The sequence below is a fragment of the Urocitellus parryii genome, chromosome 8, assembly GCF_045843805.1.
Source record: "Urocitellus parryii isolate mUroPar1 chromosome 8, mUroPar1.hap1, whole genome shotgun sequence".
NCBI lineage: Eukaryota > Metazoa > Chordata > Mammalia > Rodentia > Sciuridae > Urocitellus > Urocitellus parryii.
In genome coordinates, this window is record NC_135538.1 from 27,150,836 (window position 1) to 27,166,756 (window position 15,921).

Sequence of the window (15,921 nt, forward strand, 5' to 3'; positions counted from 1 at the left end):
AGCTTAAATAACTCAGTAAATTGCTTATAAAGCATTGGGCCTATTGTAGAAATGGTTTAATTTGATAGCAGCATTGATTGGTCTCAGGCTATAAAAATATGTGGAAAAATATCTTTTTGAACAGGTAGATGGGGCTAGCTTTTTAAAGGCATTAAATGTCAAACTCAGACAGATAGAGCCAAAGGTCTGGTAGTGGGGAGCCCTGTAAGGTTCCCAGCAGTTGGCCTGTACACCCACAACATGACTAGAGGTCACTTAGTTTCCAGACATCCATCAACACCCCACAAGCACTCCCTTCTTAGAGCCTAAACACCAAACTAGCTGTTTTAATGCTGAATTCCTCTTTCATTTCTGATCCTTATGCCCTGTCCCCATCTTATCAAAAAATAAAATAAAATAAAATAAAAAACCTCTAACACTGAAAGCTCTTTTAATGAACAAAAATTTGGGGTCAGGGTGTAGCTCAGTAACAGATCACTTGTCTAGTATGCACAAGACCCTGGGTTCAATCCCCGGCACAGCAAATAAACAAATACATAACAAATGAATCAACAAAAATTTGACATGATGAGGCACTTTGGCAAGAGGGTGATGATAATTACTTTGGCAATAATGTTAAGAACAGATATAGGGGCTGGGGTTGCGACTCCCTGGTAGAACACTTGCCAAGAACACATGAGGCCCTGAGTTCGATTCTCAGAACTCCATATAAATAAATAAAATAAAGGTCTATTGACAACTGAATGTATATATAAAGAATAGAAATAGAAGAAATGCAGATAATGCAGATAGAAAATCCTGTTAAGAAATAAGTGAAGCAAGAGAAAAGAAAACTTAGGAAAGTGGCAGAAAAGTTAGAGAACAGGGCATGGGTAGCAGAGACACTGTTCACAGAACTTGTAAGATTTGGGAACCTGGGGTGACAGAGAGGGTGGTAGCTCCAGATAAAACAAGATCCATTCAGTCAATTTAGTAACAATTGTTTATTGAGCAACCACCAGGTGCCAGGCACCCAGCTAGACACTACAGAGTTAGGCAGGTGGTTTCCTGCCCTCACCTCCTCTTTCCAACATGGAAAACCTCTGTGAACCACCCCTCTGCCCACCACCTACATGTTGGCAGATGCAGTAGTCACCTTCAGGTTTTCATTCCATTTAGACTCTATGATTGACACTCTAGGCTACTCTCTGCCTCCTAGGAAACTCCTTTTTCTTGATTCTCCTGGGGCCTCCTCCCTGTTCCTTCTAGTTCTCCTATGTTTCTGGTTCTCTTCATTCACCTCTTCCTTCTCTACCATCAGTACTGGCCAGAGCTGTCCTTGACCCCCAGGGCCCCTCAGGCACATGCTTGCCTCCAGTGAGCCCATCACAATGGCTCCCATCACCACCATTCTGGAGAATTCCCAGGCTAGCTCACTCTGCTCATGAAGCAATCAGTTTCCTGAACAGATTCACTTACACATCCATCAAGGTCAATGTGGTCCAAAGAGGACTGAGTACCTTTCCCTTAAAATTGGTTCTGTGTTCTAGAATCTCAAAATGTTAGTACCTTCTCTCCAGTAGCCCAAATTGTAACTTGACAGTCACTTTACTCCTCTTCCTACCCTCTTCCCCCAGCACCTGGTCACCAAGGCCTGACAATTCCACTACTTTGTGTTGGTTTCTTCTCCCACAGCCATCTTTAAAATTCCTCACCTGGAAGCTGCAACAACTCATCCCCAGATTATAGCCTTGTTCCTTCCTCACTTCCCATGCGGCTTCCCACTCCTCTCCAGCTAAATCCCTTAATATAGGGGCTGGAGGTGTAGCCCTGTGGTAGAGTACTTGTCTAGCTTGTGTGAATCTGGGTTTAATTCCTAGCACTGCAAAGCATTTTTTTAAATCCCTCAATGTTTCTGCGAAACTTATAAGATAGATTTCAAGTCCATTGGTTGATTACACGGCGCCCTACATGACTGGCTCTTGGTGACCTTTTTAGCTTCTATTGTACCACTCAGTCTCTCTACTCTATCACCAAATTCAAGCACATTCACATCTTGGGACTGGTTAAACCCTTTCATAAATACTATTCTCTCTGCTCAAACTTTTATTTCTTTCTTTTTTTTCCCTCAAATTCTTCAGAACTTTACCTAAATTTTGCATTCTCTAGGAAGCCATCCCTGATCTTCCACCTGGTCACATGTCCTTCTTCTCCACTCCTACAATTCTAGCTGTGGTATTTGTTAGACAATTGTAATTACTAATCAAGTTACCCGTCTCTCCTGTCAATTTGGAAAGAGATGATTTACCAAAATTGTACTTTCCCAGGAGTGCTTGTATCTGCTTTCAGGCCGATCAGTCATGCATGCTTGATCTGGTGTGTGTGTGTGTGTGTGTGTGTGTGTGTGCGCGCACGCGCATGTGCGCGCGCATGCTTTTAAGCACCTGCACACATATATGGTGCAGAGAAAGAGAGAGGAGGAGAGGGGAAAATGGAGTGGGAGGAGGAGAAAGAAGGAAGACGAAAAAGGAAGTTACCTTTATTTCTAAGATAAGAGCACTGTCATAAATATGGCTGTGTATATAGATAAACTTTGTTGAGATAGCTTGGAGCAGAAGGTTTGTGTAGTTCATTGCATCCCATTTTCTCTGTGAAGTTCAAAATGAAGCTGTCTTCTGAATAGGGAGCTGGAGGAAAATGATAAACTCTAGGGTCAGTTATGGTGAGGGGGGGAGGTTGTCAATTCAGGACATGCAGGGGACTTCTGTGTACCAATGGCCTGGCTCAGGTAGAGGATCCTGGATTTATCGTGGCTACACACACCACCAAACTTTTCAATGAAATCTGTGCTAGGTCCTTATTGTGATGGAAGCTCCCTTCTTTTTTATTGCTGTTCAAAACCTACGTAGCATGTCGGTGCATTCAATTCCAACAGAGAGCTCAGTCAGGAAATTAATCTGTTTTCAGTGTCTTTTGCCCTTTCGGGCAGGGATACACTTGAACCCTGCAGCCTCTCAGCCTGGTTCCTGGGCTTCCATGGGGCTCTCCAAGAAGGCAGCACTGACTGGTCCAATCCCAGAGAGAATACACAGTTTAGATCTTCAACTTGCTTTGTGACCAGAACCACTACTAGACTGACTTGAACTGCTTCTCCAAATGACTGTGACATCCATTCAAACTGTTTGCTGATACCAGAGTCGAGAGAGCCCCAGCCTAAAATAATCTTCAATTCCATCAAAACTGGCCATTAAAAAATGTAAGCAGCCTGGCCCATGTGTTCCCCATCTCTCTAAGAGCAGACTGCACTGCAGCATTTGGCGCTTAGCCCCCAAATCTCTTTATGATCATTGTGTAAGGTCACAGAAAGCCATATACAAAAGGACCCCAAAGAAACCCAACCTAGAATTTTCCTACATCCTCAGGGTTAGGAGCTGGGAAGCAATAGCTCTACACTTTATTGGCTTGCATCGTTGAGGGGAGGCCCCCTTTCTCAAATTGCATCTAATAGTTTTCCACTAAAATATTCATCAGCCTCCTCTCAGGGGCATTGATTCCTCAACTATGCCTGAGATTCAAATGATTTGTAAAAAGTATGGCCGGATGAAGTACCTGCAGGGAGATCTTTTAAAGTCCAGGCTGTTTGGGATAATTTGGGCAACAGAACTGAAAATCATTATTACTCTGAGCTCTAAAGCTGACCTTTGCCTTGTAAATGAGGTAGGTATCTGTAGGTTTTCCTAGGGATCTATATTGATTTAAAAAGGTGAGGAAAAGTGGTAAAGATGCTCATGAAAAAAGAGACTCAGTACTAAAATGAAATCATAAACAGAGGCTGTTCTTAAAGGAGAAGTTGAGTATGGAGGATTTCAGCTCTCTTTCTCTTCTCCCCATACTCCCATGTGGGCTGGGATGACCCTAGGTAGAACCCTGAAGCCCTAAAGCTGCTTCTCCCAGCAGGTTCACCATGGACTTGGTCCTCATCCCTCTGCAGCATTTGCAACATCCCCACTTTTACTGCAAATCCTGCTTGGAGCCGCCAGTAGGGGGTTAATCTGAGCCCTGGTTGACACAATACTAGAGGCATTGCAGAAGAGGCCTACAGTTGCTGCATAGGCACATTTGGCCCACGTTTCCAAAGAGGCAGGAGCTGTTACTGCAGAGAGCACACTGCCTGCCACTGCTGGACCATTAGTATGGAAATGAGGCATGTGTGTGACAGGTGGCCTTACAACCAACACAATTAACTTTCTCCATTAGCTGATGCTCTGACAAAACAGATGCAGCATCAATAAGCACCCCCTCCCCTTCAGAAAAGGAACGACACATTGCAAAACCCTTATTTATAAGGAGGAGCAGTAGAATTTCTTCTGTACACACAAAGTGGACTCACTGGAGTTTGCTTTTTATCTTACTGCTGTGGTTGTTTATTTTTTTAATATTTGCTTCGCATTAATATTGCAATGCCCCCATAGATTGATTAGGGCTCCCAATATTTTCAGAAAGCCAGTCATCAGGGAAGTAGGGAGAGTAAAGTTAGAAAAACCAAATGGGAATTCTTTGCTTTAGGAATATGCAGATCAATATCTGACTTTGCTACAAATAGAAAGGGGAATGTTTCAGAGTTTTGCTGTAAGGTGTCTCCAGAGGCATCATAATCTTTAGCAGATTCTTAGAACAGAAATTTTGAAGAAATTGGTGGCTTCACAGGAAATGTTGAAAGTAAAATGGGATACTAAAATTTGGGAATATAAATTGCTTCCAGAAGGTCCCTATATTTTACTAAGGATAACCAAATTTTAAATTAAAATATTTATGAACTTTTTAAATCTATGCATTTAAAGGTATTTAAAACATTTTTGATAATAAAAAATGATTTAAAAAAATTCTAAATCTAGAAGTCGGGACTTTCTTGACTCTGAAGTTATGACAATTCCTCAGAATTGTCATGTATGTTTTTCTAATTATAGTTACATTGTTTACCTGGATACTTAACTTTGTACCTGTCCTATGTTTTCAAGTACCCTCAGAAGCAGAACATTATTCCAGCAGAAACAAAATGAAATTTTAACAAATTTGCTATCATTTCAGAAAATACAAATGTGAATATTTTATATTTGTAAAGTACCATATATGATGAGGAAGAAATTTGTCCCCCCAAATTACCCTTTAGACAGTTGTAAAATTTCTGCTATAAATTTATTTTACAATCTATAATATTTATGTATCCTTCTGGTGTTACTGGTCTAACACGTACGGACTAATCCTTCAGGAAAATCCTTTTTTCACCCACCTCAATGGAAGTTCACTAATATTTTATGCTGTATATTTGGAGGTCTCTTGGTAGAAGCTTAAATATGAAAACAAACGTATCAGATATCTCCTAGTGGAGAAGGGGCTCGGAGCTGCCCTGATTCTGATTTTGAAAAATTCAGGAAGTGGGCCTCACTTTCCACTGTGAACCATGGAAAGATGTGAGACCCACGCTGATGATTAGAAGCAGAATTCTGTTCCCTTAGTCACGGATACCTTTCCATATCTCAGTTCAGTCACTTGTAAGAGGAACAGAGAATCATGACCTAGGGAATGGTTAAGAGGAGAAATCCATAAAACAATGTATGTAAATAACTGCTTTATTTTAAATGTACAATGACTAAATAAGTTTGGAGGAGAGTGGCAGAGTCTCGAACACCAGGCTACACAATGTTGGGTATTTTTAGTCAACCCTCCCTCTCTCTGAAACCCAGGGCATTCCTGAAGAGGAAGGTGTCCATCGCCAAGGTGGTTGACTTCTTCAAGAAGAAAAAGTCTTGTAAAACCTAATAAATAATAGGGAATGCCATTGATCAATTGTTTTCAACCCTTGCTGCAAGTAGAATCAGTTGGAGAGATTCTTAAAAGTATTATTGGAAATTGATCAAATTATATTATATGCATGTATGAATGTGTAACAACAAATCCCACTGTAATTATGCATCATTACAATGCACCAATAAAAGTTAAATAAATAAATGAATAAATACATAAATTAATTAAATTACCCTTATTGAGTCTGCCAGATTGAACCAATTTAATCAAGCTCTTAGGGATGTGGTCAAGCATCAGTATTTAAAAAATAATAATAATATATCCTTCCTTGGTGATTCTAATCTGCTTCCAGGCTCCAAAAGTCTCACTTTTGTGCCTTAGGTGGGCTGCAGCTCCTCCCTCTCTTTCCTACCCCTCAGCCCGACAACAACCATTTCCTACTCCTTTTTCTCCCTAAATCTCCACATCTTCCTTATCCTCGCCTACTTCCTCTCTGTCTCTCTCACACCAGAACCATTCCTTAGCCTCCTGTGGGTGTTCTTGGCCCCAAGTGCTCTCACAATGATCATACTTTTGACTCCAAGATACAGATTCTAGGAGACATCTTTGATATTATTACAACCCGTTAACAAATGTGAATGACTTGCTGCTGCCTGACAACTAAGGTCTCAAATTAGGGATCCAAAATTATGATGGAAATACCCATGAACACATTAGAAATTACACGCTAATCTGAGGTCTTGTTGTGTGGACTATGAAAAAGCAGTTTAATATTATCGTGTGTGTGTGTGTGCGCGCGCCCGCGAACAATTTTATTTATTTATTTATTTATTTATTTATTTATTTTATACATAACAGCAAGTTGCATTACAGTCTGATCTGATCTCTACCTGATTGTGGAAATCCAATCCCACTGCCTAGAGTCCCCAAGGTGTTTTTTCTGTCCATCCTTGCTCTCAGCTAGAATAGGGCAACCAGCCAGCCATCCCAACTTGCTGCACACTGAGGGGTTTCCTGGGACTTTGAACTTCCAGGAAATGAAAACAGGCAACATAACATGAGGCATTCATCCAGGCTGGGATACTATCAGCCTAATGCAATGATTTGGGGGATGAGTTCCCTGTCACAGAGAAAGTATAAGCATCTGTTCAGCAGTCAGCTGTCCCTATAAGAGCACATTCCCGAGTAATTAAAAGGTCAGCCTGGTTGAATTCTTTGTCCCATTCCAATGATCTTGGCATTAAAAGGGGAATTGAAAGTTGGAATTGAAGAACTATTCTAGAATCCCCACTGACATGACAGGGCTCAGAGTCAAGCTATCCAGTGACAATTTTTCCAGCATTGTTTTTCCTGGACTTCCCTATTTCCTTGTCTATGACAGAAGTCCCTCTCTTGGGGACCCCGTGGTTTGCCAGGCAGAACCTATGTAATAGTGATATTTTCCCGAACAGCTATGTTAAATATAAGATGTTGGAACCAAGAAATAGCCTTCGTACCCAGAGATATATGGGCCCCTTTTCACAAGCTTTTGAGGTTTACAGTAAAATAGTTCAAGAAAGATATCTTCACGTTAACAACAAAAGTCAACCTTCTCAAGGCAAAACGAAATTCTCCAAATGAACCCCACACTATCTAGTGTTGTTATAGCAATAGGAAGGACCTCAAGTTGGAAAAGGATTATAGAATGTTGCTTGAGGAAAGAATTTTCTCCCTTGTAGGTCTTGTTCAGAATGTCCATTTCTGAAATGGGCTAACAGTCTCCTTTACTTTAGTTCCCATGATATTCAGCAAGAAAACAATTTAATTTTTATTTATTTATTTTATTTTATTTTTTTTAAAGAGAGAGAGAGAGAGGAGAGAAAGAGAGAGAGAGAGAGTTTTTAATATTTATTTTTTACTTCTCGGCGGACACAACATCTTTGTTGGTATGTGGTGCTGAGGATCGAACCCAGGCCGCACGCATGCCAGGCGATCGCGCTACCGCTTGAGCCACATCCCCAGCCCCAATTTAATTTTTAAACGTTTTTGTTTTTGAATATGTACTACTTTAACATAGTTCACTTTCAAAAATGCAAACCAATCAATCTCCAGCACTGCTAAAAGAAAACAACAACAACAAAATATAAATAAATAGCCTCAAAAACATTATGCTAAGTGATAGAAACCAAAGACCAAAGGTCAAATATTGGATGATTTGTTTGTATGAAGTACCCAGAATAGATAAGTCCAGGATAAGTCCATAGAAACAGAATAAAGATTGGCGGTTGCCAAGGATAGGGGAGGGGCTAAAGGGGACAAACTGCTTAATGATAAGGAGTTTTATTTTGGAGTGATAGAGATGTTTTGGAATGAGGTGGAGGTAGCTGTTGCACATGTCGCAAACATAAAAAGTGCTATTGAATGGTTCACTTTATAATGATTAATTCTGTGGTTTAAATTTTGTCTCAGTAAATTCCTGTTTTAAAAGTTAATTGAATAAATGTCTCCTTCCTTTCCTGCTTACCAACAACCCAAGTCTCCAGAGGTAACAAATGCACCCAGTTTTTGTGTTTTCTTTCAGATTTTTTTTTTTTTTTTTTTTTTTTGTGTGTGTGGTCCTAGGTATCAAACCCAAGGCCTTGTACCCACTAGGCAAAAGCTCTACTGCTAAGCCATATTTTCCATATTTTATGCGTATTCAACAAGTTAATGTATATTTTTCTACCTTTTACAGAAATGGTAGCATACAATACACAGTATTCTGCACTTGGCAATTCTGTTCACTAATTTAATAGACCTGGGGATCAAACATGTTCATCTTAAATAATGACCTCACTTTTAATAGCTATGTAGTATTTCAAATGCAGCATAATTAGTATAATTTAACTAATCCCCCATTGATGTACGTTTAGATAATTTACAACTTTTCCCATTAAAAATATCAAGGCAACAAGAAACATTGTAAATATATCATTTTGCACAGAAGTGAATACAATACTAAGATAAATTCTTAGAAGCAAATGCACTGGATGTAAGGGTAGGTGCTTTTGTGAATTTGATAAAGTCAAACTGCTCTCTCTTATTTTTAATAGAACCATGGAGGAACCATAGTAGAAATCTTCAGGAAAAAAGCAAAGGAATTTCACAGAGCTTAGGGTAAAGTGCCTGAAACAGAAGTTTGCCCAAAAGATGCTTTGAAAGGCAAAGAGGAAGCTTATCCATGAAAAAGCCAAGCACTACTACAATGGCTGAGGTTGAATGTACAGAACTGACTGGGATGACAAGAAAAGCTGGCAACTTCTATGTACCTGCAGAACCCAAATTGGTGTTTGTCATCAGGATCTGAGGTATGTATCCATGGTATGAAACCTAAGTCTGTAAGATGTTTCTGTTTCTTCACCTACACCAGATCTTCAATGGCACCTTGGCTAAACTCAACAAGGTTTCCTTGGACAGGCTGAGGACTGGGGAACCATATGTTGCATGGGAGTACCCAAATCTGAAGTCAGTGAATGCTTTGATCTATAAGTGTGGATACAGCAAAATCAATAAGAAACAAATTGCCTGACAGTTAACACTTGGATTGGCTGGTCTCTTGGTAAACAAGGCACCATCTGCATGGAGGATCAGATTTATGAGATTTGTACTGTCAGAAAATGCTTCAAAGATGCAAAAACTTCCAGTGCCTTCAAGTTATCTTCTCCATGAGGTAGAATGAAGAAAAAGACGGTCCATTTTGTAGAAGGTGGAGGTGTTGGCAGAAAGGAAGACCAGCTCAACAGGCTTATTAGAAGGATCAACTAAGGTATCTACTATGGCATCTTTGTAATCTGGTTAGTAATAATAGAACCATAGTAGAAATCTTCAGGAAAAAAGCAAAGGAATTTCACAGAGCTTAGGGTAAAGTGTCTGAAACAGAAGTTTGCCCAAAAGATGCTTTGAAAGGCATCTCCAAAAAAAAAAAAATGCCTGGTTTAAAGTTTGTAACACCTGTTTTACCACAATTGCTGGCAAAAGAATATTTTTTTTTATACTAGAAATTTGCTAGAGCAATTTAGAAGATACTGCATGCTTTTCCCAGATCCACTCTGAGTTTGCTTTGCTTTGCTTTGCTTCTCTGTGCTAGTAGATATACTTCTGGCTGGAAGTATATCTAATCAAATCCATTTCTCAAACACTGTATTGCTTTGAAATCTAGATAGTTTGGCCACCTTGGTGAATAGTAAATTCATAACTAAATTTTCTATGACTTTATTTTCTGAAAACAAAATCTTTTAAGTCAGTGCAAGCAGTTACAGGTGTGTTTTTGGTCTATTGATGTTTACTTAGCCTGGTTCATGAATATACCAAACACTCAGTAAAAACTTGCAGACCTACCAAAAAAAAAAAAAAAACAATTCAATAAATACATATCAAGCATCTTGCATTTGCAAGGGATTGTGTCAAATCCTTTAGATGATACAACAAAGAATAATAGTACAGAATTTTTTTTTTTAGAAAAAGCATGACAAATGATATAAGAAGAAAAAAATGCTCTAAGAAGACAAATGTTTTATATGCTTATGACAATTAAAAACAAAACAAAACAAAACAAAAAACCACATGGGTGGGGCCACGGTGAGGGACCCAAGGGGTGAAGAGGGACTAAGAGAATGAACCACTGAGTGATTTATCCCTAGAAAATGTTTTATTGCATATTTTATTGATTTATTTGTAGTGATATATTTTGTAATTTTTCTGAGCCTGGTTGGACAATCCAGGTTTTATCTATCATTCCTAATCACCAGTTACATCTATCTGCCTCCTTCTCCTACCTGAGGGGTTCCCAACATGTAGGTAGGTGTTAATGAAATGACTGAACCTAGAGATCTTGATGTACCCCTGAAGGAGCAGCCTTCCATTTATTAGCTCATGATCAGATACATTAATGGAAAGCTAATGGTCAGCTGTGAAGGCAAGACATGTCTCCTTACAGTTTCTATGAATTTAACTACCCTAGGTGCCACTATATAAATGGAATCTTATAGAATTTTTCTTTTTGTGACTGACTTATTTCAGTGACCTCCAGCCTCATCCCGTCACAGCATGCACCAGAGTTCCTTTCTATTTGAAGACTGAAAAATATTCCATTATATGCATGGACCACATTTGGTCTATTCATTCAACCTTCCATGGACACTTAGGTGACTTCTGTCCTTTGGCTATTGTGCAAAATGCTTCAGTGAACAGGGACATATTGAATCTATTCATGATTGCAGGTTTGGATATCCTCTTGGAACGTTAATTTGTTCTGTTCTTGGCTGCAGTAAACTCAGGGCTCCCTGTAATGAGTCAGAGATTGGTAAAGACTAAACTCATTCTTCCTCCTTTATTGTCCCCAGCCTATCTCCCATATGTGCTGGCAGCACAGGATGGTGGCTCAGTTTCATAATGAATTCCTGGGAGGACCTAGTCTCTTCCCCTGGCCTTTTGTCTTTCCACCACAGGAGGGGTTCTCTCTCCTTTCTATGCTGGGGGAACATCAGGTTTAAACCCTAGAAAGCAAACAGCTCATCAGGAGAATTGTTCATCTTCCTATTACCATTTCATATTGTCCAAGTTTGCAAAAAAAAAAAAAAAAAAAAGTTTGCATGTTGACAACATTTTCTTGTTAGGCTTCACAGTAATTTTAATGAGGGGTTCCTCTTGGTAGGTTGGTTGGCATAACTCTGCTCTACTCGTTTAACATGCATGACTCAATTACACAAGAGTTAGCTAATGAGCAATGGGAAAGAAGTTACAGGTTAAAACAAATGGCACCTAAATGAATCAAGGGCAGCCTTTCAGATGCCCACCATTCAACAAAGACCTGGCAAGACACTTTCTTCCCTGGGTATGAATCATCCAGATAAAAAGGGGAAACCAGGGCCACCTACGTTCAGAGCTTGTACAGTATGACCTTGAGGCCCAATGTCTACCAGGAGCTTCCTAGCAAAAGGCCAAGCCCCAAAGAATAAAAGGGCTTACACATAGGCATTAAATAATTCTCTTAGAGATGCAAATTTCTAATTAGTTACTGTGGCAACTGTAGAGGCCTAGAAGTAAGCCCCTTACACAATGAACCTGAGAGTTTACTTTTTTGATTTACTACAGGCCTGCAAGAAGCAAGGGGAGGAAAATAAATATTGCTTTAACAGTGACAAGAGAATAAAGTGCAACAAGTAAAGGGATTTCATCCTTTTGTTTGAATTCCTACAGGTCTAAGAGGGACATTGTGCTTGACACACAATCTTGCTGCAAAGAGGGGCTAAATTTGCAAAAGGATAAACTCACAACTGTTATAAACATCACCCAATATAAACAGACTATTTCTGAATTAGCATTGACATTTTACTTCCTTAAAGGGAAGAGGACCTAAGACTGATTTGAGGGAGCATTTTGGTTGTTTTGTCTGATTGGTTTTTGTTCTTTCAAAATTATGTACAGTTCCTTAAATGTTTTATTTAATATGGGAAAACAAAATTTGTATGTTGTTGGGATATCTACCTATTGGAAAGAAATCATTTTCCTAACTTTGCATAATCCATGAAAAGAAAGAAAAGTATCCACAAAGAGTCTGTAGCTTTAAGGGTAGAACATTAATTTTTATGAAGACACGAAAAAAAAAAAAAAAACAAAGAAAAGATTTATCCTAATAGATTTTTTTTCTAGGACTAATTACTTAAAGTTCAGAAGATAAAGGCATAACAGTTTGTTCCCATCTTTCAGTCTCAAAAAAGAAAATAAAATATTGTCCAAAAACTTGGCTGTTAATTTTCTCTGTGAGGAATATATTACTTGCATTTGTCTTCTTTATTTAAGGCTGTAAATCAAATGGAGAGTCCTAATATTTGCTCAGTGATTAAAATAAAACCTGGTTGTCTTGTGATCCTGCTTTGTCTAGATTGTGAAACCCTTATGGTCTATAAATAAAATATTAACTGAACTATGAATGCTTTGGGAGGAGGCAAGATTTGGATGATACTGCATGGAGGGAAAGTAGCATTTTAAAATGTCCTCCCCAATCAATGACACCCCTCCTCCTTCCATTGGAAAGTTTTCCTTTCCCAAGCCTCTCCAACCTCACTTGTTCTGGGTCTAGGATCCTACTCTGTGCTAGAATATGGAAACAGACACCCTCTTTGCTTAAGGGAGAGAAAATGGCTGAGATTAATGCTCAGGTTAGCTATTTCTTTTCTAGAAGGAGTCTTTATAGACACCGGTAGCTTCACCCAAAGAAGTGGCTTCATTTTGTAGAAGACAAAATCACAGTGTTTGGCTCATGATACATTCTCATTGTGCATCCATGCAAGGCTCCCTTTTATTTGTGTATTTCTTTATTTGTATTGAATAATGTAACAAACACCACGAAGATACTATGCAACATGGAAACTAGAATTTTGTCAAAAAACTTCTATGTGCCAGTGCAGGTCATCCCAATCCTGTCCTCCTGCAATCACTATCCTGAATATTACTGAGGGATTCTGTTCTTTTTTCCTTGCAGTACTCAAAATGAAACCCAGGGCTGCACACATGCTAGATAAGCCCTCTACCACTGAACTACACTCTGAGCCCTACCAGATGATTTTAATGCTCTTAACATATCTATGTGGATTCCTAAAAAGCATAGGGTTTTTTTTTTTAAACTTTATTGCTCAGTATGTTTAATCATCCAGATAAAAAGGGGAAACCAGGGCCACCTATGTTCAGAGCTTGTACAGTATGACCTTGAGGCCCAATGAAAAACCTACTTTCTCATTCAATGTTACCCTGCTAGGATTTATACATATTGCTACAATGCTGTAATCCATTAATTGATACATATAATACTGTATTGAATAAATATGTCACATTTAATTTATATCATTATTTTGCTTTGTATTACAAAAAGTGCCAGCTACATGTGTCCCCTGTGCCTGATACCTTCCTAGAAGAGGAAACATAACATCAAAAGGCTGTACAAAAGAAAGGCAAAAGTTCTCCAAATTACGTGATTCACACACTCACCAACAATATGTAAGACATTATTTTTTTATTTATATATGACAGTGGAACACATTATAATTCTTATTACACATGTAGAGCACAATTTTTCATATCTCTGTATACAAAGTATATTTACACCAATTCACACCAAAGTACATGTCTTCATACATGTACTTTGGATAATAATGATCATCACATTCCACCATCATTTCTAACCCCATGCCCCCTCCCTTCCCCTCCAATCCCTCTGCCCTATCTAGAGTTTGTCTATTCCTCCCTTGCTCCTTCTCCCTATCACATTATGAATCAGCCTCCTTATATCAAAGAAAACATTCAACACTTGTTTTTTTTTGGGGGGGGTGGCTAACTTCACTTAGCATTATCTTCTCTAACTCCATCCATTTACCTGCAAATGTCATGATTTTATTCTCTTTTATTGCTGAATAATATTCCATTGTGTATATATGCCACATTTTTTTTATCCATTCATCTATTGAAGGGCATCTAGGTTGGTTCCACAATTCAGCTATTGTGAATTGTGCTGCTATAAACATTGATGTGGCTATTTCCCTGTAGTATGCTGTTTTTAAGTCCTTTGGGTATAGACCAAGGAGAGGGATAGCTGGGTCAAATGATGGTTCCATTCTCAATTTTCCAAGAAATCTCCATATTGCTTTCCATATTGCTGCACCAATTGGCAGTCCTACCAGCAGTGTATGAGTGTACCTTTTTCCCCGAATCCTTGCCAAGACTTATTGTTGTTTGTCTTCATAATAGCTGCCATTCTGATTGGAGTGAGATAAAATCTTAGAGTGGTTTTGATTTGCATTTCTTTAATTGCTAGCAATGATGAACATTTTTTCATATATTTGTTGACTGATTGTATATCCTCTCCTGAGAGGTGTCTTTTCAGGTCCTCGACCCATTTATTGATTGGGTTATTTGTTTTTTTGGTGTTTAACTTTTTGAGTTCTTTATATATCCTAGAGATTAGTGCTCTATCTGCTGTGTGAGGGGTAAAAATTTGCTCCCAAGATGTAGGCTCTCTATTCACCTCATAGATTGCTACTTTTGCTGAGAAAAAAACTTTTTAGTTTGAGTCCATCCCATTTATTGATTCTTGATTTTAATTCTTGCGCTGCCACAGGAGTCTTATTAAGGAAGTTGGAATGTAATCCCACATGTTGGAGATTAGGGCCTACTTTTTCTTTTATTAGGCACAGGGTCTCTGGTTTAATTCCTAGGTCTTTGATCCACTTTGAGTTGAGTTTTGTGCAAGGTGAGAGATAGGGGTTTAATTTTATTTTGTTGCATATGGATTTCCAGTTCTCCCAGCACCATTTATTGAAGAGGCTATCTTTTATCCAATGTATGTTTTTGGTGCCTTTGGGGTTAGTCTCTGTGTCCTCTATTCTGTACCATTGGTCTACCAGTCTATTTTGGTGCCAATACCATGCTCTTTTTGTTACTATTGCTCTGTAGTATAGTTTAAGTTCTTGTATTGTGATGCCACCTGCTTTACTCTTCTTGCTAAGGATTGCTTTAGCTAATCTGGGTCTCTTATTTTTCCATATGAAATTCATGATTACTTTTTAAAATTTCTATGAGGAATGTTATTGGGATTCTGATTAGAATTAAATTAAATCTGTATAGTGCTTTTAGAAGTAAGACATTATTAATGTCTTGTATCTGCTCCACATTTAGGTATTATCGGATATCTTTTTTTTTCAAAAACATTACTTTTAATATGAAAAACTTTAATGTAAGCTAACTGTATTCCCAAAATGAGTTTGCTACATCCAAAATTTAAAGATGTTCATCAACTAAATACAATGGTTCTTTATTAATGGCAGGAGATATGAGCTTCAACTAATTCTTTATCTTAAAGGAATTGTCCTGGCAATCCCTGGGCTCCTGGATATCTAAACATTACATCATATGTTGGGTCCTGAGTTTACATCGGATTTATCTCCTAACCTGTGACACTTTACTAGGATATTCATGTCATCGGCCACTTTCTTCTTAATAAGTCTGATTGGCAGTATGTCTTCAATCTGCTGTGCCAGCATATTATATAGTTTATGAAGAATTAGGGCTCCTAAAGACTGCATCATGATAACAGCGAGTTTATTAGCATAACCCTGGGGAGATAGA

General features: G+C 38.6%; 1 pseudogene; it reads left to right on the forward strand.

Moving 5' to 3' along the window:
• Positions 1–8,895: 8,895 nt before the first annotated feature.
• Positions 8,896–9,567, forward strand: LOC113184976 (large ribosomal subunit protein uL30 pseudogene; annotated as a pseudogene).
• The last annotated feature ends 6,354 nt before the right edge of the window (positions 9,568–15,921 follow it).